This window comes from Hippoglossus stenolepis, chromosome 13, assembly GCF_022539355.2.
Source record: "Hippoglossus stenolepis isolate QCI-W04-F060 chromosome 13, HSTE1.2, whole genome shotgun sequence".
Classification (NCBI taxonomy): Eukaryota; Metazoa; Chordata; class Actinopteri; order Pleuronectiformes; family Pleuronectidae; genus Hippoglossus; species Hippoglossus stenolepis.
In genome coordinates, this window is record NC_061495.1 from 6,687,860 (window position 1) to 6,713,159 (window position 25,300).

Below are 25,300 nucleotides of genomic sequence, written 5' to 3' on the forward strand. Positions count from 1 at the left end.
GCAAGGGCACCCAGAGGAGCATTTCAGCCCTAGAGTGGGCCTCCCCTCGCTGGGCCGCTATCGTCCCACATCAGCCCAGCGCTCCTTGATGTGGTTTGGGAGGACATGACGGGGCTGAGCAGGGCCCGAAGTGATCAGTCGCACAGTAACATCTGAAACCCATTTCCCCACAATTAAAGAGAGAGAGAAACTATCAGGACCAAACATCGCCCCGTTTCCACGGCATCGAGTCAAACATTTGCATGTGTGTGTGTGTGTGTGTGTGTGTGTGTGTGTGTGTGTGTGTGTGTGTGTGTGTGTGTGTGTGTGTGTGTGTGTGTGTGTGTGAGAGAGAGAGACAGAGATGTACCTCCCCACCACAATCACTCACAGACACACACACACACACACACACACTTCTTTTCCCACCCTAAACAGTGACAGAGCATTTCCAAATGTGTTTACTTAGAAAGAAAACCACTTGCCACCCAAAAAAAAAACGAGGAATATCCAGACTAATACAGATGGACAAATAAATAGGGAGGATGACAAAAAGAGCCAAGAGAGGGGGATTCAGAAAGGTGATGTCAGGTCAGGTTCTCTTCACACACCTGTGCTGCAACGCCACAGACAGAAAACATGAGAACTAACTCAGGATATGTGATTAGATAGTGTCTGTCCTGTGTGTGTGTGTGTGTGTGTGTGTGTGTGTGTGTGTGTGTGTGTGTGTGTGTGTGTGTGTGTGTGTGTGTGTGTGTGTGTGTGTGTGTGTGTGTGTGTGTGTGTACATTAACAGGCTATGCGTGTTGAGTTGCTCCGTCTGGATGCTCATCGGACATCAAACACAATAAAGCAGCGACTGGAATGGAGCTGATTTTTATCTCCAAATGTAATCAAAGCAATTCAACCCACTAAAACACGGGCACATGCTCCCTCACCGCTCTCCACACACACACACGTCCACACATCTTCTCCTACTCCAAACCCTGAGTAAAGGCCACACTCTTCCACCCCCTCTCTCAGTGCCTCCTCCCTGGTTCAGCTCATTGGTCATGATGTGCTCGCCATGTCCTTGGCCCAGGATGTACGGCACAGTCACAGAGTGCTGCTCTTTGCTGTGGTATCAGTGGTCGGCCATTTTACAAACATCCTCAGAGAGAACCTGTCAGTGAAGTTCCTATCCAGTCGAGCCAAGAACTGCAGCTTCCCATGACCCTCAGCTTTCATGGGCTGGGTCGACCCACGGCGAACCCCAGAGATGACCTTTTGGAACAGCCCGAGGTTTTTGATCAGTTTGTCTGTTATGAATGAGGCATGAATATGATAATATCAGGCCACGTAAAGAGCTACTTATCATGCTCTCTGGTTTTTTTTAGGTTAAGTAGCCTTGCGCTCTCTGATAGTTTTTGGCTGCAGTGGCTTTCCATAATGACCTGGGCTCCCTGCGAGTGTGTGTGTGTGCGGGTCGGAGAGACAGAGGCAGAAAGAAGAAGCTGTATGTGTGAGGCACAGAAACACAGATGAGCTTTAGGATAACTTTAACTTCTTGATCAGTGAAATGTGGATGATATCTGACACCGAGCAGAGAGTAAATGTCACCGAGTGGTCAGAGAAAAGCGGCCAAAGATCATTTTGGGTGCAGGGATTTTGGATCAGAGATAGGATTCTTTGACAGATTCAGACTTTGTAAGTTGCTCGAACCAAAGATATCTTTGAAAGCATCAGACCTGGTTAAATGTGAATTAGCACATATACAGTAACTGTAGCGCTGTGTGTATGGAGAGTATGTGCATGTCTGGTCATACATGTTCCTGGACCAGCAATGTTTTGTTGGCTCTCACAAGGTAGTAAACACCTTCAGATAGAAGAATCTGATAGGAAAACCACCAAGGCCCAACAGTCCCCTTATAAAACCACATTGGAATCACACCCTGATCTGGATCAACTGTCCCCCCACTCCACAAAATTTCACGGAAGTCATTCTAGTAGTTTTTGCAGTTATCCTACAAACAAACAAACAATTGTACAAATACATGACCTGAGGTTATGGGCCAATGAAACGCGAGGAGGTTAAGAGGACAAATAAAAAGACTGACAGAGAAGGACGTGAAGAGAGGGACGCAGAGATTAACCAGAGCCCGATTTGAAGAAGCAGACAATTTAGAGAGCACTAAGCAAGAAGGAGAGACAACGCAGACAACGGTGTCAGAGCCAAATCATCGTTAGATTCTTCACCAAAGCATAATGAGTGTGCAGGCGTGTCCAGGAGCGAGCAGCACTTTCACTGGCGTCTCCATGAAAACAGCATCACAGACAGAGACATTCCTCAACCCCTTCACCTTTTGTAACTTGGCAACAACCAACCATCGTCTCCCATCGTCTTCCTGGAGAGCAGGACAAACGTGACATCAATTTGTGGCCAGAAAAAAAAAAAAAAAAAGCAAATCCAAACTAATCTGCTCCGGGTTTGGATTATGAGGTTTGTTTGAACTGCTCAATGTATACAGGTCTGACGTTTTAGGGGATAATTAAGATATGCTGTGAGATTCGGTGACACAACCACATCCTCATACCGATGCAGAAATATCCCAACGCTGCATGCTCGAACAAACACGAAAGCTCCGAAAACATACACCGAGTTTCAGAGTAATTGTTTGACGTCCTTGGAAGCACACTGACACTCCGCTGTCTTGCCAAGAGTTTGATGAAAAGATTCAGGGGAGGGGTTGACAATTTTTTTTTAAATGTGTTGATAATAATAATGATAAATTAATGATATATGACAAAACTATTAAATTGATTAACACCTTTTAGCCACCAGGTGTAAATGCATTGCTATTTTTATGCATATAAATCATTCCCCTGCTGAGAACCGCACCGAAGGCAACCAATAAATTCCACCCAGGCGTTGTGCAGCCTGTGCATACAACTGACAATTACAATTGCACACTGAGCTGGCAGTTCACTGGGTACACTAAGATGAGACCAGCACAGTCTAATACGGCAGTAAATCAACTCTATGTGAGGCGTATAATGTCGGAATTGTTTTCCAGAGATGTTGAAGTCACTGTGTGATAATTCTGTAATGTGTGTGTGTGTGTGTGTGTGTGTGTGTGTGTGTGTGTGTGTGTGTGTGTGTGTGTGGTGCAATCAAGTCATTCAGCCCATACTTATGGAATGAAGATGGACAAAATAATAGAAATACCCACAATACCACAGCGCATTCCGTGCTGGTTAAAAAAAACAAAACAACTAACTTAGCTTCAATTAGCTTCAATCAATCGCACACATTACTTTTTATTTTATTTATCACTGTGCAATAATAATTTTCTCATTACAACTTTATTCATAGAGCCCTTTTAAATACAAAGTACAAAGTGCTACACATCAAGAAAACAAATACAGAATACAGAAGGATGTATATAAGTAATAATAATAATAGTTACAACAATAATAATAATAATAATAATAGAGATAAAAGTCCAATAAAAGCCTGGCACCCCATGTAAATTCAGGAATATGCCTTCTGAGAAAAGTCGAGACCTAAAAGAAGACGCTGTCTCAGACAGTCTCATTTCTTTGGGAATCCTTCCAGAGCCTCGGGGCCCTGATGGCGAACTCTCTCTCCCCCTCAGTGACAGCAGAGACTCGCCCGAAGATCGCAAGCTGCATAGATGTAAATAAGGATTTAAAAGATGTAGCTCGGGGGCCAGGCCATGAAGAGCCTTAAAAGTAAGGAATGAAATTATAAAATCAATCCAAAAACAATATGGGAGCCGATATAAAAAATTATGAAACAGATGTAATGTGATCATATCTCTTCTAGTTAAAACGCAAGCTGCAGTATAGTTTGAGGGTTTTTTCTGAGTAAGACCAGAGAAAAGACTGTTGCATTAATCAAGGCATGAGGTCATAAAAGCTTGTATGATGTCATTCAATGTATGTGCATTACAGTTATACTGTAACACTGCATCTCACATCCCACTGCACATGTTTTTCACATAGTTAGTTGTGTTTATATTGTATTTTTTGTGCATTTATTGTGTATTTCAATATTTACTCTTTGCTATAAAATTTCCAAAGTGGGACCAATAAAGATTTATATTTTATCTTAACTTATCTTGTTTTATCTTAATTAGTGATTCAAAGCTACAAACAGTATTACATAAATGATCTTTTTTAGATTGTGCTTACGTTACATTATCTTGCATAACTATATTGTTTTTGATGTTCCACCTTTGCAGAGGGGCCTCTTCTGCAGAGTCATATGAAACAGATTTACCTGACTGCAGCGGGGAGAGGAACAGAGAGTTCGAGACAGCGCGGTAACACGGGGGTGAGGAGGGGAGAGAGCGGGAGAAAAGAAAAGGGTGAGAGAAGATCCTCTGAGGGCAGCGGCTCTGGTTTCATCCAACCACTGACGCTGACTGGCAGCCATGTCAAAAGCTAAGAAGTCAAACGATGCTGATTCTCAAGTTCATCTTCGGGGCACGTCAAAGTAAAGCTTATTACACATGATGTTGGAGGGCCAGGAATGTGCAAACACGGTAATTTGCGTACACAAACACACGTACGCAGATGCACACACGCACACACACACACACTCACACACACGTAAATGTGCAGCCACGCACAACTATGTACTCGTGCTTGTGACATGTACGCATGTACACACACACTGTACTTTGTCATAACGTCTCGACTGTCAGTATTTAATGAGCGGTAGAAACTTTCAGATTTATCATCCACACAGAGAGTGGATTAATATAATTACTGCTAAGACATCACCATGTGGAGCTTATCTCTGTGATATAGAGTGAGAACGTCAGGCTCAGACCTGTGTTAGGACACTTGGCTCATAGGTTACTGATCATACCACAGGAGGAAGAATCACATGTCCTCATTTTCCTCTTTATGTGAGGTCCCATATGATCATGCCAGGTTCAAATCTTCAGTTAGGCTGCTTCCATCTCTGCCTTCTTTTTAAGCCGATGATTTGGTTTAACAGCTGAATGAATTCTGTGGTCAGTAACCGTGAAAAACTAGATATTCTGCAGAACTGTTTTATGTTTGGTGCTCTGTTCTATCCACATTCACTCCCCAACGAAGTGAAAAGCACTTTTTGTTTTGGCCGGTGTTTCTAGACGGAAACCACCATCCCAAAGCACTTATTAAAAGGAATAATTGAATGATTTAATTTGACTGTTTTGTCTGAGGCACTACATGTGGTGGCTGTGGCTCAGGAGGTAGAGCGGGTTGTCCACCAACCAGAAGGTCGGTGGTTCGGGCGAAACACTGAACCCCAAATTGCCTCTGACGGCCGCTCTGGAAACGTGTGTGTAAATGGGTGAATGTGACTTGCAGTGAAAAGCGCTATGTAATCCATTTACCATATGCATATGTATATGAATGTGTATATGCTCACATGGTTTGGATTGACATGCTATATATATATATTTAAATGCTTTTTATTTAAACAAATGGTTTAAATTTAAAGTCCAAAAGATCAGTGCCAAAGCACATCTGATTTTATTCAGTGCCTTCATTTAGCTGTTACTTTTCCCCATGATTTCCTGTGGTCAATTTGTTGCGGCATGACAACAGTTATTCTCTACTTAATAATCTAGAGCGACATTATTTTAGCAGTGGCATCCTCAACGTAGTCATTAATTAGCCATATTTATAATACAATATTTATATAGTTGCAGTGTTATGAGCTGGTTGTCCTAGGCAACATCCAGAGAGACAAACATTGAGTGTGTGTGTTACTGTAAGTTAACATTTCACTGCTGCAGCTTTGTATTAAAAACATTTACCTAATAAAAACAAGTTGACTTTCTTTATAGTTTTTTATACCTTCTTTAAATGTATATGATGATGTGTGTTTGTCAGTGAATGTGGCATGTTCCTCTATCATTTATTGAAAATGCATCAAAACAGTGGTATAGTTTGGGGCAGCAGATCATTTGAGATGTTGCAGGAGCAGGAGTCAGTGAAAGAGCTGCAGGCAACAGGCGGAACTCCTCAGTCAGACTCTTCACTGTGCCCTGATGTTTGCAGATTAATGTGTGCAGGATCAAATCAGATCATAGCTGCTCACAGACTGATGGAAAAAGGCCAGTTATTCCCCGACTACCTCATTGACACATAGTTTGTGACATGTAGTATTAATCTGCTTTTACCACCATTACTACACGTGCCGCCAAATAAACCAGGACTGAAAGCCACTCAAAGTAAAGACAGACCTTTTCTTCAGTGTGTGGCAGGCTGTGGTACATTAGTACCATCTATCTTACTTCTTATCCTCCTCAGGGCCAGCAGTAGCCTCTTCTTCAGTAAGAGTAAATAAATACTTATTCAATTATATATCATGGATTGTGTGTGTATTGCCTTTGTTTCAGATTTCAATATACTGCATCTTGTCACTACAGATTTATTTTTATTTTGATGGCCTCAAAAAAGTCTTAGTAAATCTTTCACCGTGAAAAAAAATGCTCAAACATTTAATACTGCACTTTTTGAAAATAATAATAATTCATTAAATATTATTATTATTATAATTTTTATTATTATGTCTGAGAGAACAGCTTATCACTTGTATTCAAAATACTAAAGCGCATATACACACCGGATATACTAATTTCAGAAGAGAGAGACAGCAGGTAAGAGCACACACACACACACACACACACACACACACACACACACACACACACAGATAGGAAATAAAACACCAACCTGTGGAGCCCTTTTACTTTTAGCACGTGCTCTGTCACGCTGAGATCGTTTTTCACCATGACTTTAATGTGAATTGCTTAAGTCTCAGCATCGCTGCTGAGGCAACTGGACGTGTTCATGAACACAGAGAGGGACCGGGGAGAGGGATGGGAGTGTGTGTGTGTGTGTGTGTGTGTGTGTGTGTGTGGGCTGCACCACAAATGTTTCCTTTAAATTTCCAATGGCATTAACTCATTTAAAACATTTACCAAAGTACTGAATGGGGGAAAAAAGTTCACATGCCGAAAACATTTAGCTGTTTCCATTCAAAACGCTCCATTGTTTTATACAACATGAAATCCAATTACTTTTAAAAGAGAGATTTCCGATCAGTTTCACAGCTGGAACACCAGTTGATAATCTTGTTCTTGTTTTAATGTCTGATGAACATGTCTATAACCAGTGAAGTGGGAACCTTCTGGAACTCACTGGTCTTTGCCTGGACATGTCACTCTCTGTCCTGACCGCTGAGGTGTAATGCTCCTCAATGGCCTGTAGAGGGAGCCGCGCCCTACGCTCTTGCACCGACTCCCCTTTGTACCACAGCTGGCTGCAACACCTGCTCTCCAGATGTGTTCTTCCGCCAGAGAGGAAAACGAGCTTGACTTTCAAACTCTGTGGCTTTTTTAGTAAGCATCTCTCTCTCTCTCTCTCTCTCTCTCTCTCTCTCTCTCTCTCTCTCTCTCTCTCTCTCACACACACACACCCCCACACAGCCTTCTTTGTGAACTCTCCTCACCTCTCTCACCTCTTGCCTTGTGTCTCTCTCTCTCTCAGCCCTTCTTTTCCAAGCCCTGACTGTTTAAACAAGCCTTTATTATGCCAGAGCTCCTGGAAGTGAAGGTGAGGTGAGGGAACTGAAACACCACCTGGTGACTGGGAGCCAGAGACACAAGGGAACCTCTTCACTTCACTCCCATTACGCCATCCCCTCCCACATGCCCTCTCCATGCTCGATTGAGCCCTTTAAACCGACATTGATGATGTATTTATAGTCAATGCCTCTTTTATACACTTCAACACCTTAGTGAACTGCGGCTAAAAATTGTGTAATTGGTATATTTTTCTTTGGGGGGGATGAGAAGAAGGGAGGGACTTACCACATGTGAAATTGTTTATGAGTCACATAATGATTCAGAGAGAAAATTAGTCGTAGCTTGAACAATGGATGAAGTGCAACATGTGGATTTTTTGTCGAGCAGGCGAAACGTAATAATGACTTTTAGCGGCGGTTGGTGAAGTGTGCCTGTGATTGCAGGCTGACGGAGTGCAAATCCTTTGTCCTCGCCCGCAATTATCCCTGGTGCGTTTCCATCTGCACACATGTGGCCCTGCGTTTTGAAGAGAGTTACTAATCCTGTAGCCCTGTCAGAGCGAGGAGGGCGAGGGATGGGCGAGGAGAGGAGAGGAGAGGAGAGGAGAGGAGAGGAGAGGAGAGGAGGACAGGAAGGCGAAGACCGAGCAACAAGAGAGGGCTCAGCTGATGTTGGAAAGCGCCGCAATGATTTCTCTAAAGGCCTTTCAGGAAAAAATGCACCCTCATATTTTAGCGACATAACAAGAATACGTTTGAGAAAAGCAAGTCACTCAAAAGTGTTTCAACAGATGTTGATGCTCCTTAGTTTCTGTTGCATTTTTGGAATGTGTCACCAGATTCGTAGATATTAAACACAAATAATGGAGTTCAAGCTTGTATGGATATTTTTCTCTTATTTACACCACCACAAATGGCACACATATAAAGGAAAGCAGGAATGGCCAAAGAGGAAGGCCAGGTCTTTAATATTTAGGAGAGGGAAGCCACAGGGAGGGTGTTTCCCTCTGGCCCAGGGGCCGCTGCTGTGGTGGCCGCTGCCTGCCTGCCGGGGCCGCCTGTTAGCAACGGTGTTTGATCCCGAGAGCCCGGGATCTCTGGAAAAGCTGAACTCCATTCGCCTGGGTTGGTTGGCTCCTGGAAGCAGAACAGTCGAGTCAGCAGCGGATTGGCCCCGATTCTGTGCAGCTGCTCGCTGAGTGAACACCACGAGAACCGCTCGGGGAACCGCTCGAGGAACCGCCACAGCACCGCACGGAGAACCTCGACATGTGTCATAGCCACAATTTACAGAGCCGTGTGTTGTGAAACAGATATATGATACCACGACACTTAACAAAGTTATTTTGGAAATGGTGTATAAACTTCTACCGACTACGAGCGGGGTTGAAGCAATGTGGAGTTTCTCATTAAAACAAGGTCTCTGCTTTAATTCATATGCAGTGGCAGTGATCTTAATTTATTTGTGATGTTTTGCCGTAAGGTCTTTACAAACAATGCAGGAACTCTTATACCCACACGTGCACAGTACTCCTAGCCCTCCACTGTAATATGTATTGCATGTGCACACACAGGGACGCCATTGCTCACTGAGAAGCTGGATGTAGTCATGCTTTATGTGACTGTTCTTTGGTTTTTATTCACTGTGGATGACTAATGCTCCTCAGTATCACTGGTCTGTGGTGATACGTTCAAGAGCTCAGAGTAAATCACAGTTAGTCATGAAACAGTCTTTCTCTATATATCGGTGATTTGTGACTGTACGTATATACAATACACTGTATACAGTTACTGTGCACAGTGCTCTGTGTGTGTGTGTGTGTGTGTGTGTGTGTGTACAGAGTCACAACAAGAGGATACAACTGGAAAATGAGTCAATCTGAGTCTTTAAAAAGTCACTTGCTAAAAATACTAACAATAAATATAATAGTTTTTTATAAAGAATTTTGTCAGCTTTTTTTGAAGTACACTATGTGCTAGACAAAAAGCAATTTAAAAAATATATTGAATGATGTGTGGTTGAGAAACAAAGCTATAAGAGCTAACAGTAAAACAAAACATGATTCATATGCACTTTACTGGGAACTGGGAATTGTGCACGGATGTGAGACTCATGATTGGCCCCACTTGATTTAGAAAAACCCTCCATCCACCACTGCTGTGCTGATTCCTCACAGAGATGCTGCTGAGCACATGTTGTCGAACACAACCAATAAGAAATACACAAAGAGAGACATATTCCCAGGATGAGTGACAGTGATGGTGGTGAACCATTCAGGGTTTAGCCAGGCAGCTGTTCCTAGTATCTGGAGCAAATATTCCCAAGCCGTCGTCATGGCACACAAATAGATAATGATCGGTATGGCCAGATCGGCCAATCAAAAATCCAACTGCACACACACACACACACACACACACACACACACACACACAAACACACCACAAACACAGACACACACACACACACACACACAGTTCCCAGATTTTCTTGGTGATGCATGGAGCTTCTTGTCCCCGTCGCCATGTGTTGAGGAATCGCAGAGGGCGACCACATCAGGGTCTTTGGCCCCACCCTGCTCACCAGCAAGAGCAACAAACACACAGACAAACACACACACACGCACACACACACACACACACACCCACATGCCTTAGTGAGACTTTTCTTCCACAAATGTCACACGATAAACACAAACATGCAAGTACGACACACTGACCAGACTCACATGTGCACTGTTTTCTAGTGTATATGTGCAAATACCCTCCCAGACCACATAAACACACACACATACACAAACAGATGTGTGCTCAGCCTGACCAGAGGCATGTGGAACCATGCAGGGGTTCAAACCAATAGTGTTTTTCCAGCTAAGACATTTTTCCCGTTGAATCTGGTTGATGTTACTGTGGTTTTGGTTGGTTTTTTCGAAATTTTGGGGATATCTAAAAAATGCCGTGGGAAAGGAATGCACTGAGAATTGGAATCATGATCAGAGGCGAATGTTAAATACGTTAAATACAATTTTTCCAATGTTTGGTGAAGATTGTTTTGTATAAGCTGCAGCTGCTGGAGATGTCGTACTGTGGTTGTCTTGACTCAGTGACAGAATGTGATGTGGGACTCCACATATTTAACTTTATAATCTTATAATCAGTAACACTGTGTAATTCACAGCTTTGATATATTATGTAATACAGAGCCCCAATAATAAGACAATAATTTGCTTCAGGAACTGCAGGATTTGTTAATGAGCTCAGCATAATGTTTTAAAATTATGCTACCTGTCTAACCCAGTATTTCTTTCTAGTCCGAGCATCTTCATCTTCCATCCTGCCCCTCGTACTTTGGCCTTTAAAGGAACATGATGATTCTGTATCACATTCAGCTTCTGCACGTGTTGGAAGCACCTGAAATTCAGAATCCTGAAGCCTCGCGTCCTCTTCAGATTCCCAGGCCCTGAACTCATTTCATGAAGAGTGATGGTGACCCTCTTTGACCCCCACAGGTGACCTGCAGGGGTCATGCCTATTAGAGTGGTTATAAACTCTTTCTGGTATTCTTTCTGTCTGTAATTAAAGCAATAAATTACCTGCTGATGGTGGCAGGGTGTTAATGGGGGCTTTGTGGGGCTAATAACATGCAGGTGCGGCCTTTGGGCAGATGTGCAGAGATGTCTTATTGACAGTGGTGTTCATACATAGAGGAAACCGTACATGCAGGGGTTAGTTCATTTAACTGTGACAGGCACATGCACGTGTCCATCTCACACTGAAGTGAATGAAGCTCCATAGAGTGCATATTTCTTAGATGAGCTATATTCCTTATCGCTTAATAAATCCTTAATGAATGATGATAAAATAAAAACATCCTCTAAATAATCTAAATCCTTGATAAATAATTATTAAATGGAAATATTGAAATAGTAAGTATTCATTTAAATCTTTACTCTATTACCTCTGCGGAAGTTGTGTTTTCACCCTTCTCAGTTTGTTTGTAATCACAAACTACTTGACGGATTTCCACGTAACTTGGTGTAAGGATGAGTGAGGAAAGTACCAATTTAATTTTGGTGAGGATCTGGATCAGGGGGGTGGACATTTATTCATTAACATTGTGAGAAAGTCAGTATTTCAACATTTTCCTTGATTTATCAGAGAATAATTTGCGGATCTTGATAAAAAAAAATCTGACATCTTTAGGACACTGATATTTATGTGTGTGTGTAATTTTGTGCAGATCCAAACAAGAATCTGGATCTAGTGAATTTAAATGTGTTTTTCATAAGGAGGCTGTTGGGCCTTGGCGGAGATACGTGCTCTACTGAGTCCCACAGTTACACAGTGTGTAGTGCAGAGTACGGGAAAGAAAGAAAGACAGAGCTGGATTCAAATACACAACCCCTGTAGGACAGGTTGCTGATTATTTATAATAAAAGAAAATGACCACAACTTGATGAATGATAATATTATTTGCAAAATATTTGTTAACATTACCATAAACACATTCTTTACTCTTGAAATCAGTATAATTCTTGCATGTTTATATAGAATGTGACGACATGCATGTGTGTGTTGTATATAGTTGTTATTGTAATTATCGCACCTTCCTGAATATATTGTGGTATCCATCGGCTGGCAGCTCTCCAGGAACAAAGCCTGATGGAGGCTGAATTGTGAGAGTGAAGTAATCATTGACTTCATGGAAATATTGACCGAGTTGTCGAAGTCTCACCCCTCAGTCTGGACCTCTTGTCTGCTCGATAAAACATTCCCATGATACACCATGTGCACACACACACACACTCACACACACACACACACACACACAGACATGATCACACTCTCGTCTCTGTCTTGTACGGTTGCTATGGCGGCGCATGGCCGGGATTTCGACTGTAACCAACCATTACACAGATTCAAGACCAAGAAACATCATGATAACCAGTGACGGTATATTTCAGAGACAGAGGACTTTGTTCTTCTTTCCAGCGCAGTTCAAAATAACACGGGCAAATGAGAAAAGATGGGAATTACGCTCTCGATGGCTGGTTCACTGCTGTTTTGTTTTACTCCGGCTTTAGTGCAAAAAAACGTCTTTTTCAGTTTGGGGCCTGAACGAGATGTTGTGATTCTCTCAGCGCTACGAGTGTCAAAATAAGATGTGAAATGAGCCTTGGAACCTGAAACACAAAATAACGTGATTATGTTCGCCTTCCATCACAGGATTAAACGTCTGCATTAGGAACTGGAAAAGCAATTTTCAGTTTTCATTGTGAGTCAAATCTCTATTTAGAGATTCAAAACAACACTGGATAAGCACATGATTACAAGTAGGAACGTTGAGACCACTTAGCACGAGGATCAGCAACCTCCCTCCCGAGAAAACTGTGGAAACTGAAAGCAAATGTAAACACCAATCCGCCAGTGGAACATCACATCCAAGATTTCAACATATTTCTTTTGTTACATATTCCTTCTATTTTATCACTTTTTTGCACATTGAACGAATTGTTTGCGTTCCAACACGATGTTCTCACATCACATCAGCAGTCACCTCTAGGGAAAGTGTCGTTGTTATGAGAACTTTTAATTTTTAGGAATAAAACTTCCATTGATCCAAAGTCAACAATGAGTGGAGTAAGACATACAAAGGGAAAGTTGGAGGACACACTGACGTAGGAGCGTGGGTTCTCTGCGTTTTTTTTCCAGATGATGAAAGCACGGCCAGATTGAGACTGTTATCTCAATCAGAAGCTCTAAGTTTATCAGGTCTGTGTTTGTAAAAACCAGAGATCCTCCCACCATCCCGATCATCTGGATACAGTTGACTCATTACAGCCTGTGTGTGTGAACGAGGGGGATGTTCCTGGTGATACGGCATCAGAGTGACCTTTTATTTTCTCAGTCCGTCCGATCTCATGGAGCCACACAAGGAGCTTGTGACTACACGAAACAACAACGCTCCCATCGGGGCAGGTGGGACCTCGTCTGACCTTTGACCCTCACTTGGTGAGTGGCTCTCGAGCGGTGACTCAACGCAGACGCACACAAACACTTACCGTAACTCGAGGCTCTCGTTCCCATAACATTTTTAAATAAAGGAGACAGCTTGCAACTGTGTGTGTAGCTGCTGGAAGTTGTTGGCGGTCGTGGAGCAGCTGCTGGAGTTTTTACTGGAAAGACTAATGAAAATCACCTGGTTTCAAATATCCATACATCAAGAGCACTTTATGATAACACGAGATGATCCTCACTAAAGAGCAGCTCTGGGGGAGAGTTTACAGAGTCGCAGCCTCTCTACAAAAATGCCTGTAATTTCCCCTGCAGTGAAAAGAGTGAGTGTGTTATCTTTTCTTACCAGATTAGTAATCCCAGCAGAGAAAATGGCTCAATTAACATAACGATGGATATTATGCATGTTATGACTGTGCGTTTGAAGTGTTGACTTCATGCAAATGTGTGTGTCCATGTAAGTGGACACACGTGTGTATCTGTGAGCACAAGTGTGTGTGTGTGTGAATGTGGCTCATTTAACAAATGAAAAGTACTCATTCACCTGATATGGGAGTCAACCCCACCCTATTATTTAGCTCCAGCACATAGCCTGCCCCCCTCAGTGCGGGTGAGTACTAACCTCTTCATCTAATGACTCCCATGTCATTACTTAGTCTGCCCCAGGAATCAAAGACTTCATCCCACATGCGGAGCAATTTACGGTCATTGCAGACATCTTAACGGCCAGGGAGATTTATACTGGGGACACTGTGTAAATTTTATTGGAAAAAAATATATATAAAAACAGCGGTGATTGGTCGATCAGTAAATAAAACAGATGTTGAAGAGGATTTGTTTTTTTTCACACGGTTCCCTTGAGTCTCAATCTGGCACCTATATTTGGGAAATACAGTCTCATCGTGTGACACAAACCCATTGAATCATAGAGAACATGTGGTGACCCACCAGACACAGGCTGTGACTCATTCTGGATCCTGTGTAGTGGCTTAGCAACCAGTGGGATATCTGGTTCTTCTGTTTCTTTGCTTTTAAAAAGGGAATATCTAAAAATTGTAAATCTATATAATTTAATGGAATCCACATGCTTGCCTCAACAAATGTCTTCTTTGTGTGGTTGACATGTCTTATGCAACAGACCCGTTCGACCTATTTATTTACATACTTATATAGGATAATGGATGACATAGCTCAAGGAGTTACTCAGGTCTTGTAGTTATGCTTTATGTATTTTAATTTTAAAACAATCAAATTCCAATAATTGCTCTTGTATTTAATGCATCTACCTTGAAAAAAAAGTACACTTAATAGTGAGTTTCACTGGAAGCTAAATTTAGTGATTTCATATTTACTAAGTCATTGCATGAGTCACACTTATAATGGTCTTCTTAACTGATATTACACATTTTCAAAGTTCCTGTTTGAGTAGCAGAAATAACTTTGTGGTAAAAACGGAACATTGCTCATGATCAATTTGGTCATAAACTGTAAATCTAATGGAATTGCATTAAAAGTTTCTAATAAAGTAAACACATGGAGATGCTGGTAACACACAAATTCAACAAAGCCAAACCTAAGAACAACAACTGTGAACATTCGCTGTGATCACTGTTTCCTGCACAAAGGTGTATATGTAGGGAACACTTGCAGAAAGATAAATTGAAACCCACAAAAAAGGATCCATCGCTCCCCAAAAGGTTGTGCTGATGTGTAACTATACAGATGAGCAGGTCTGAAGGTGAATGTACTTATGTTTATTTTATATTTCCATGTTTATTACTCATGTATTACACAATGTCCTTTGCCATCGGAATTATGTGCAACAGAAAAATGGTCTTCAAATTCGCTTTAATTGAAACATTAAGGATTGTTATGGATTCATCATAAATCAACATCCCTAACATTTGATATGGGCTTGTAATACAAAGTAATGTGTTATTATTATTATCTCAAATATTGTGAAATGCAACCGTTCAATCCATCCTTTTTGTTGGGCTTTGTAAAACAGCCAGGAACCTCTTCTAAAATTTTTTTTAAAAGATTTCTCCTGGAGCTCTTCATTTTCCTCCCCAGTGGCTCCAACTGCTACTGATTAACAACATCCTGAATGTTGTGCGTGTGTGTGTGTGTGTGTGTGTGTGTGTGTGCGTGCGTGCGTGCGTGCGTGTGTGTGTGCGTGTGTGTGTGTGTGTGTGTGGTGTGTGTGTTCGGGAAAAGGTTTTGGTATGGGGTGACAAGCGGACTGCTTTGATCTCACCATCACCTCCCATGACCAGACGCACATGGGGCTGTAAGTATATGTGTGTGTGTGTGTGTGTGTGTGTGTGTCTGTGTGTGTGTGTCTGTGTGAGTGTATGGTACTATGTATACAGTATGATCCATTTGAATGGAACGTGAATGAAAGTCCCATACATGACGTGAACATGTGTGATTACAGCTGAGGCAGACTCATCCCATTCCCCCTTCCCAATGTTATGTTCGCTGGAAGGGGAAGATTGAAGCCAGGTAACACGTGTGATCCAACAAGACGTTTTCAAAACATCATGCTGCAGAGCTCCTTCCTGCTATTCACATCAAAAATCACAAAACCCTCAAAGTAAAGTATAATCAAAGCAACTCTTGGCATCAAAGAAACAGTGGTAGAAATTTAACAAGACCATAGATCATAACCTTGTGTATGATTTGACCAGTAAAGGCACTGTGTAAAATTGAGGATGTAGTCAAAACACGTCATGGAACCACAATACCAATTTACAGATGAATGACATCATTGCATTGTATTTGCACATTGATTAACTCTGACATTACATGGATAGAGAGCCGGGGGTTGAGTTTCTTTAATGTTAAAGTGATTAAAGTCCAGTTTGATTGATTTTAAAGTTTGCGTTTAAACGTACAGCTCCTCCGGGTCATGTCTAGGTAAGTTCAGGGCTGCAGTGCATGTGTGAAAGCAGTTTTTATCGGTCACAGAGTGCACAGCCCAGTCTGAGTAGTGAACTGTTGCCCTCTGCCACTCGCAGAGTAAACACAAAGTGAGGTGTGACTCTGTTCTGTGGAAAACAGCTAGGATTTGTCAGAAGATTTGGCACTGGGTGCGTTTTCCAATAGTAGAAATAGAAAGCATCCAGCTGAGAGACTCCGAAAACTTGGCCAGCCGAAACAATGGTGTAACTACAGTCGGTCTGCACTCACGTGAGTTCTGTGAGTCCTATCAAGTGTTTCTCATGGTTCAGTGCGTCCAGCAACACACTTCAGCTCCCTGATGCATTGTAAACGTCGCCCTCAATGTCGCTCGATGCTGCTGGAATGTGGAATCGTCTCCAAAGCACAGCTGCTTTATGGGTTTAATGACATACACATGGTTCTGAGGCCTGGATTTTATGTTGTCGAGAACATATACGAAAAAAAATACATGTATTCTGTCCTTACGCAATTCGTGAATCTCAACATGGTGCTACACTCGTGAAGTGAGTCCTGGGTCCAAGTTTCTCATATCCAGAATAAAATCTACAGGCCATTTAATGCATTTAACACATCAGTCCCCTCCTCCATGAGCAGAGGGTGGTGGTGATGCACATGAAGATTTTTTGCCAAGCACAGAAAATGATCCAAGAAGAATTAGTAATGTGACTTAGCAGTTTAGTCACAACCTTAGATGTATGAAGGAGAACCCTGTTCAAAGATGGTGTCCCATTGATTCCTGGGGAAGTTACTCAATGGGCCTCCAGTGTCTTTATGTCGATTGAGAACATGTGCGTCCATCTTAGCTTCCTGCACACATGAAGGGGACAAAATAATCGAATCATATATAACTTTCCAAATGTTATTGGTCTGAATGGATTAAAGTCTCGTCATAAATCATTTCAGTGCATTTGAGACGCTGAGAAAAATGCATTCATTCTTTTACAGCTGTGCTTTTTCTAATGATTTTGGACGGGGGCAGAGTGCATTACTTGATGCTGACATAAGAGCGTGGCTATTACATTAACATGTTCAGTCTCCCTGCCCACTGAAGTAAATAGCCTGTTCGTATACTGGAGCTATTAGCGACTGGACACCCATCCCAAGTGCATCGGGATCCATCGGGAGCCGTTGCCACTCATTGGGACTCGTCCAACCATCAGGCTGGGTTCAAACAACATTTTTAAAATGATATTCAGTTTTAGGGTGAGTTTGGCCACATTGCCTGGATTATCTACTAGATTTTCAACACTGCACAGGTCTGTAATTGGTGAAAGAATCAGGCTCAGGTCGGGTTCAAACACAAAAAAAGTTCGGGTCTGGCTGGATTACTTTTCTCTCGGACAGAAATTGTGGCCCAAGCTGCACTTGAGAAGAGAATGAGGAGAAGAGAGGCTTGATTGAAATATTGTTATATTTCACAGAGTGGAAGACTACAGTGCAGTGCCACCAACCAGAAAGTAGTTCTCCCATTTCAATCATAATGACAATTTTAGGCTTCCGTCAGAGACTGTTTGTTGCCACCGCCAACCAATGGGGATGCAGACCATATGACAGATATTACTCCACTTTCTTTATATAGACCTAACCCAGCCTGGCCCTGCCCAAAGCTTTCCTCGCCGCCCCAAACCTGAGGAGTAGAAGAGAGGGAAGCAGAGAGAAAGAGGGAGAAATACATTAGGAGAGTAATTAATGAACAAAAACGTTTCTGAAAATGACATAGTTGCTAAAGATGGAAGATAAGGGGGAGATCAGAGAAAGGGGAAAGACAGGCAGATTGAATCTGGATCTGCACTCCATAGAGGAGGAAACCACAGAGAAACCCTCTGCGGCCAAAGCATCCATCATCCTCATGTTACTGCGATGGGAAGAGATTGCTGACCTCACCAGCAGATGTGCAGCCTGCAAGCTGGGCTGGGCTGCACGGCCACGATTGGGCAGGGAAGAGGCGGGCTGTTGAATTTACATGGACATTCCCATCCGAGTTCTTGTTTTGGTCATTTCTCCCCGTATATTTCTTATGCTTATAAATAAGTGGTCATTGTACTGGCACACTGGAGATTTAATGGTCATTTTTGTGTATAAACAAATAGATGGTTAGTTCACTGATGGAGCCAATGGACATGTTGTGTTGTAATATACGCTGGTTTGCATTTTATATTTGCAAAATTAAAGATCTACTGTGAACATGTATGACGATAGTGATGCAGGAGGATGTCGGGGATCTTCCAGGTGCATGTGGCCAAACAGGTAGAACCGGAGTCACAAGATCTCCTCTCCACCATGTGGATACCTGTCTGGAGCGAGAGAGAGATTACATAAAAGCAAAAGGGAAAACTCAGGAAGAAAATCATACACATGAGGGGTGAGAGACTTAAAGACAACATGCATATAAGCTAAAGAAAGAGAGAAATGGAAGAAGAGAAGCGGCGTCTCTTGGACGACAGAGATGCGCCGATGTGTATATTCTGTGCCAGAGGACACAAGACTGTGTCCTAAACCATAACTAAAGCCAACACAAAGACGAGCAACTTATTAAAACAGTGCATATCAGCTTCAGCCATTTCTTTAAGTACCACAATGAAGAAGTTTCATCGGCCTGTAATGACATATTGTCCATAAATACTTGGTTCCATGCTTCTCTATGGATGTTTACACCGGAAAAAAATATTTCCGCTGTTTCCGCCATGTCAAAACGATCAGCTGTGTACCGATCCAGAGTGTCAACATCCAACGGCGTGTCCACACAGGAGGCGTTGCATTGTTTTTCAGACGTTGTGTCACCAGGTAAGCTTCCACCTTAATCAGTCCAGATGCCAACACAGGCTGTAACAGCTCATGTTTCATTTGCGCTTTGCACGCATTGGCACAACCACTTTGATGTGTTTATTTTTAGACGAGAGTGAACCAACCACATGTGGTGGTAACCTATAAATATATTTATTCAGTATATAATTTCCGCTATGGGTACTTAATTTTTGATATTTCACCATATTAAAACATTCATTCATGAAATTAGAGTCATGTATTCTTGGTGTGCAAAAATAAACTTAATATTAGTGAATATTGAATCAGTTTTTACAGATATTTTTTTCAATTTCAAACCAGACTTTGAATAAATGGCAACAAAACTTGTCAATTCAAATATTAAATATCGAAATATCAAAACTAGAATGGGTCCAAAAGTCTCCTTACATTCAATCAAGCGGCACCAAATTTCACACACTAATAGAACTCAGTCTCTTGAAGATGCTTGATTGTTTTCATCAAGATCGATGAATTATTCCCTGAGAAAACAGGGAAAATGGTTTCTTCCTTGAGCCAAACAGCATCCTTCCACCAAGTTTCATGCTCTGCCCAGTTTTTCTTGTAATCTTTCTTACAAACAAACAAACCTATAAAAACCAACCAACAAAGTGTCAGGGGTGAAAACACAACCTTCTGGGAGGAGTTCATTATTTGTTCAGGTTTCATCTCTCTGTGCTTTTGCACTTTTCCTTCAACCTCGCCCTCGTCTCCTCATCTGCTGTGTTCCCATCCTATACCTGCATTGTCACTACTACGTTTTCCCTTCTTTTGCTTTTTTTCCACTTCACCTTCCAGATATTTCCATCCCTTCATTTCCCTCTCGTCTCTTGATCCCACCGCTTGCTCTATCTCTCACTTCCCATATACTGGAAAGTCCCATGAGTTGTGCAGTAGCACCAGGAGCTGGAGCAGCAGTGTTTGGGTCACACTGGTGAGGGAAAGGCACGCCACTGGCAGCTGGCCGACCACATGAGAGGACTTTGGTGTTTGCATGTGTGTATGCGCATGTATGTGTGCGCTTGCATGTGTGTGAGTGCATGCATGTGTGTACAATAATAAGAGCCCTGCTGCCTGTCAGCCACAAGGCAGCAGCTGCTCGGGCCCACAGATTAGAGGCTTGCACTGCACTGGATGCCCTTAGTGAGTGGTTAGAAGGATGGATGGATGGATGGATGGATGGATGGATGGATGGATGGATGGATGGATGGATGAATGAAGGCAATGTTTCATCTTACTGGGGGAATATCAGAAGACCGGCCTGTCGTCTGAGTAAAACTTTGGAATGAGGAGCATCTTGTTAGGTTATATTTTATGTTTCACAAATAATGAAATAGTCAATCTTGTGGCACATAAGCAAAGAAGCTGTGTCTATTCTGATGAATGAACCATGTGGACATGGGGGGGAATTGTACCTTTGTGGACGAGGTAGTGTAACTTTTTCTCAATAAATTCCAACTTTTTTCTTGCAATATTACAGCCCAGTTCTTCAAAATGAGCCAAAACTCTGTTGTATTATCAGTTGTAGCTTGGATAGATATTAAGATGATGTTGAGTGTTTAATATTTAGTGTGAATTATTTCCGCCTGGCTCATTTGAAAATAGCTACCTGCAAATCAGCACCTGATGGCTCGACAATAAAAGTCAAACCATGTAGAAAGCCTGCATATAAACAAGCAGCACTGAGCTGAATTATTATGTCGAGCTCGTCAGATGTGTTATTTTTTTACTACGTTAAACTTAAAGAGCAGGAGTGAGAAAAGCTAAACTTTACGACTGTGGTGAACTGTAGTGAGAAGGTGTGTCATTAATGTTTGTGTTTTCCCTGAAATACAGCTGCAACAGGAACAGTCCATCACCGGCATTGTAAAAGTGTCACTCGGAAGTTGTTCTCACCAGAGGAATAACAGTGGGCCGTTGCTCATTTGTTGAAATACTTACGATGCCGGACTGTTATGACTTTGCACTGCGAGTGTCCTCCTGCAGTCACTGGAATAATCTTTATCGACTGTCAGTAGCAAGGGTCAAAGTCTTCACACTGCAACGCTGCTGAATAAAAATGTCACAGAGCTGTGAAGAAGGTCGGAGTTCAGACCGTAGCTGTAACTAACCTGGATGACAATGATGATGTTGCAAATCATTTTCTGATGTAAAAGTAACCGTTAAGCTTGGAGAGGAGAAAACAAGAGCTATAAATATATTCACATACCAAATTTATTCTGTTTTTACTGTTGTGATTGTAAAGGGCTTTGTCCTGTGGTATCTCAGAATGCATGAAGAGCAGAATGTAATCAATTGAATGGCTCAACCCATAGACTTTAAATCCAGTTCAATTCAGTGTTATTATTATAGCGGCAAATCACAATACACATGAGCTCAATTCACTTGACATAGTATGGTCGACACTTTGCAATATTATGGAAAAACCCTCCCTTTGTTGTTGTTACCTTCTCTGTAGGTAACAACAAGTTCTCTCAAGTGAAGTTATTTATCGATGTAGTTTATAGGCCCATTAACAATTCATGCATTTTATGTTTATTGCTTCACACATTTTCAGCTAATGACTTCATTAGACCTGCTTGTAAACGTAACTTATCCCACTTACTGTTTGAAGTCAGTTGATTTAATCTCTCTGTTTAATCTATATTCCAGCCTGACACAGAAACGCAAACAAATTGTAATTTCATCTAAAAGAGTTGGTGCCAAATCACTAAAGCACGGCACAGAAGCTCGGTAATAGACTTCCTGTACACGCATACCTGTATAATTGGCTCTTGGGAGCACTTCAGTTCCCCCAGGTCAAAAATAAATGCAGGTCTAATTAAGAATCCACCTTCAGGGATAACTCGTCAATATTTCTTTAATAATCTAAGACAGCGGGTTAGTGTAGGTCATTAAAAGGTTTGAGCATTTCTACAATAATAAATCTTATCCCAATGCTGCTACAATCAAGTATAGAAATTGTTAGGAACAAAAAACATAATTTCCTATTCTCACTTTCCTTTGATGACATAGTACTGAAGAGATATCTCAAAATAAAAGCTGCCCCTTTGGCTCACTTAATTATATTTCATTAATTATCTGAAGTAGCTGCATCTCTACCTGCATCTCAAATCCCCTCTAGCTGCTCCTCTGCAGCAACATTTTCGTCTATTCAAACTGAATTTAGCTCAATGGCCATTATCACGAAGACCTATATAAAGGAGTATGTGTCTGTCGTCCATCCCACCTGCGCATGAATTCAGTTTTAGGGTGGAATTCCCCCTCGGGTGAGTCCCATCAGTCATATGCCGGTCAGGTATCCCCCCTTGATCCTCTGTTGTGGTTCCTCTGGGTGAGATGAAGGCTATCGCTGTGACTCTGGGAGGCAGGCGCACTCTTAAATGCTCCCCCTTTGTGTCTGATCCACCTGATCTCTTTGTTCCCTACACTCTGGCACACGCATACAGTACCTGAATGGAAACACGCAAACATCAATGAGTGAACGCAAGTACCTGTGAGCGCATATGCTGACCCACACACACCAACACACACACGCACACACATAGTTTCTTAATGCCTGTAAGAGTATACTCTTTATGTCATAGCTCCAATTAAAGCGTAGCCATCCAGATGTCTGGTGTGTGTGTCATTGTGTTGGGGCAGATCACGTAAGATGAATGCTAACTGGCTACATCAGAGGGTGATTCTGAATTCCCTCTCACACGTCATCCAACCAGAAGGTGTGATCATGTCAGCGGTAGAGCGGTGGTGAGACACCAGCAGTGGCTGCCTCATACGAGAAGGAATGCTGTTCATAAGACATCTGGCGCAGTTAAGGATGCAGCCCGGTCAAATATTATGTCATCGTGTTCAGGTGCTGGCGATGACAGGGGGAGTGTTTCATGCACCTCGTTCTACACTCGGCACAACACTGACATAAAGTGCCTCACTCGCTCTGACACATTGCACATGCACACGATAAAGCACATGTGTAATTTGACTCATGACATGATTTCAGAAACATATTTTCATAGAAATAACAGTAATGTTAAGTCATTGTGGTGACTGCAAGAACATAGTAAAATACCCATGCCTACGATTACACATCTTGAGCTTGAGGTTTCATGTTAGTGATGATAAAATGTTGTTTTTTGTGACAAATTAAAAAACATTTTGTTTTACAGGCAAAGATGTGCAAAGGGTAAAGGTTATTACTACACTGTAAAATTTGATTTTTATTTTTAAAAAATCTAAGAAACAGATTGGCTTGAAAAAGTTGATTAAACTTAACTATTACTTTTAACGTTATATCTACTTGTTAGTGTCACTTAAAACTTGGTTGTCATTTGTTGATCCAAATTATAAATGGCTAGAAATTGTAAAGCACATTAGTTTGATGGATACTGCCTGAAAAATCAAACAATACACTGAATGACTTTCATCGTGATCCTTGAGGACATTACTTTCATAATGATACTGTGATAGATTTGTCAATGGCAAGAGACTCAAGCAGAGAGAGTCTTGTGCCCATAGCTTCACTCATGGTACCAACCTTCATGCTTTACAATAGCAACAGTACCGCCACTAATGAAAGACCTGAAATATCACTGGAATGTACCAAGTAAAATCTATAATGTCTTAGAACACACTTTCACATGTCTACAACACTCGTAGCATCCTGGTGGCTCTGCACATCTCTCCTCAACACGCTAGGACACCAACTTTGGATGGTTCCTGTGCTGCTCTGCTGCACATGTGCACCACTGACCTCTCATTTACTGCAGGAATAAAAGTCAAGTTTATCCAAGTGAATGTAGTTTTATACTCAAATTACATGAGTTGGATCAACTGAATTCAGTAGCATCATTTTCATCTCTTTTTAATATGATTTCTGTGGCTGTAATGACATTTATGGTGACTAATCTCAACTGAAGGCCACAGAAAGCAGGTTTCTTAGAAGCAGAGAAAAAGCATTGCCACATTTAGCCCCCTTTTATGTTGACATTAATAACCATCATTAATCAGCTTCATTATTAAGATAAGAGCTTAATAGAAAAGTGTATGAGGGGTACATGCACCTATATATATATATATATATATATATATATGCAACCACACTCACAGGCACATACACACACACGCCCTTAGCATGGGCAGGTCTGAACACTGTGGCAGCAGTGAAGCCTTGGCACTCCCCTTCTGACATGTTCAAATCTGTCCTCATCACTGATTCTCCCCTTAATCTGCACCGGATCACGTCTGTCACATCAAAAGGTGAAGGGAGGGTGGCAGAAGAACAAATGGTGCATTCTGGGTGTTCCTCTGTAATTTATCTAGTTATTTACTAATATGTGGTCAAAAATAAAGCACCTCTGGGTTTAAGTGGAAGAGCCGAGCGCAGCATCTTCATCCAGAAGGGGTGATGGGGCAGTGGGGTGGTGGAATGGGGGGGGATGGGCTGTGACATGAAACGAGCTATGAGCTCCAGTCACACCTGTATGAAGCAGAAGGTGAAAGTGTTGGGCTACATTCCTCATACTCTTCCCTTTACTTAAAGTTATGTTAAGGAGACCAGTGAAAAAGTGAGTTTATTTGAACCTCAATCACTTGTGACGGACACAGATAATTTACTATATTTCTCTGTCATAGAGGTTTGGAAATAAGTCAAGCCGGTGTGTGTGGGTGTGTAAGCGTGACAGAAATAAATAATGAGTATGAGTACACAACAAGTAAAATAAGTTCAGGTGATCCAGCCTGTTCCTGGCATATCTGCCCATGTTGTGCCACATTCTGCAGACAGCATTGCCCTGCGGGATCATGGGAGAGAGAAAGGAGGGATGGACAGGACGGAAGAATGCAAGGAATGAAGGGTGAGCTCAGCCCGACAGGTCTGTGCAGCGACAGCATAGGCAGTGAACTCTAAGAAAGGTATTAGAAATGGCCTGGGGACACATCTTTCCCTTTGCCTCC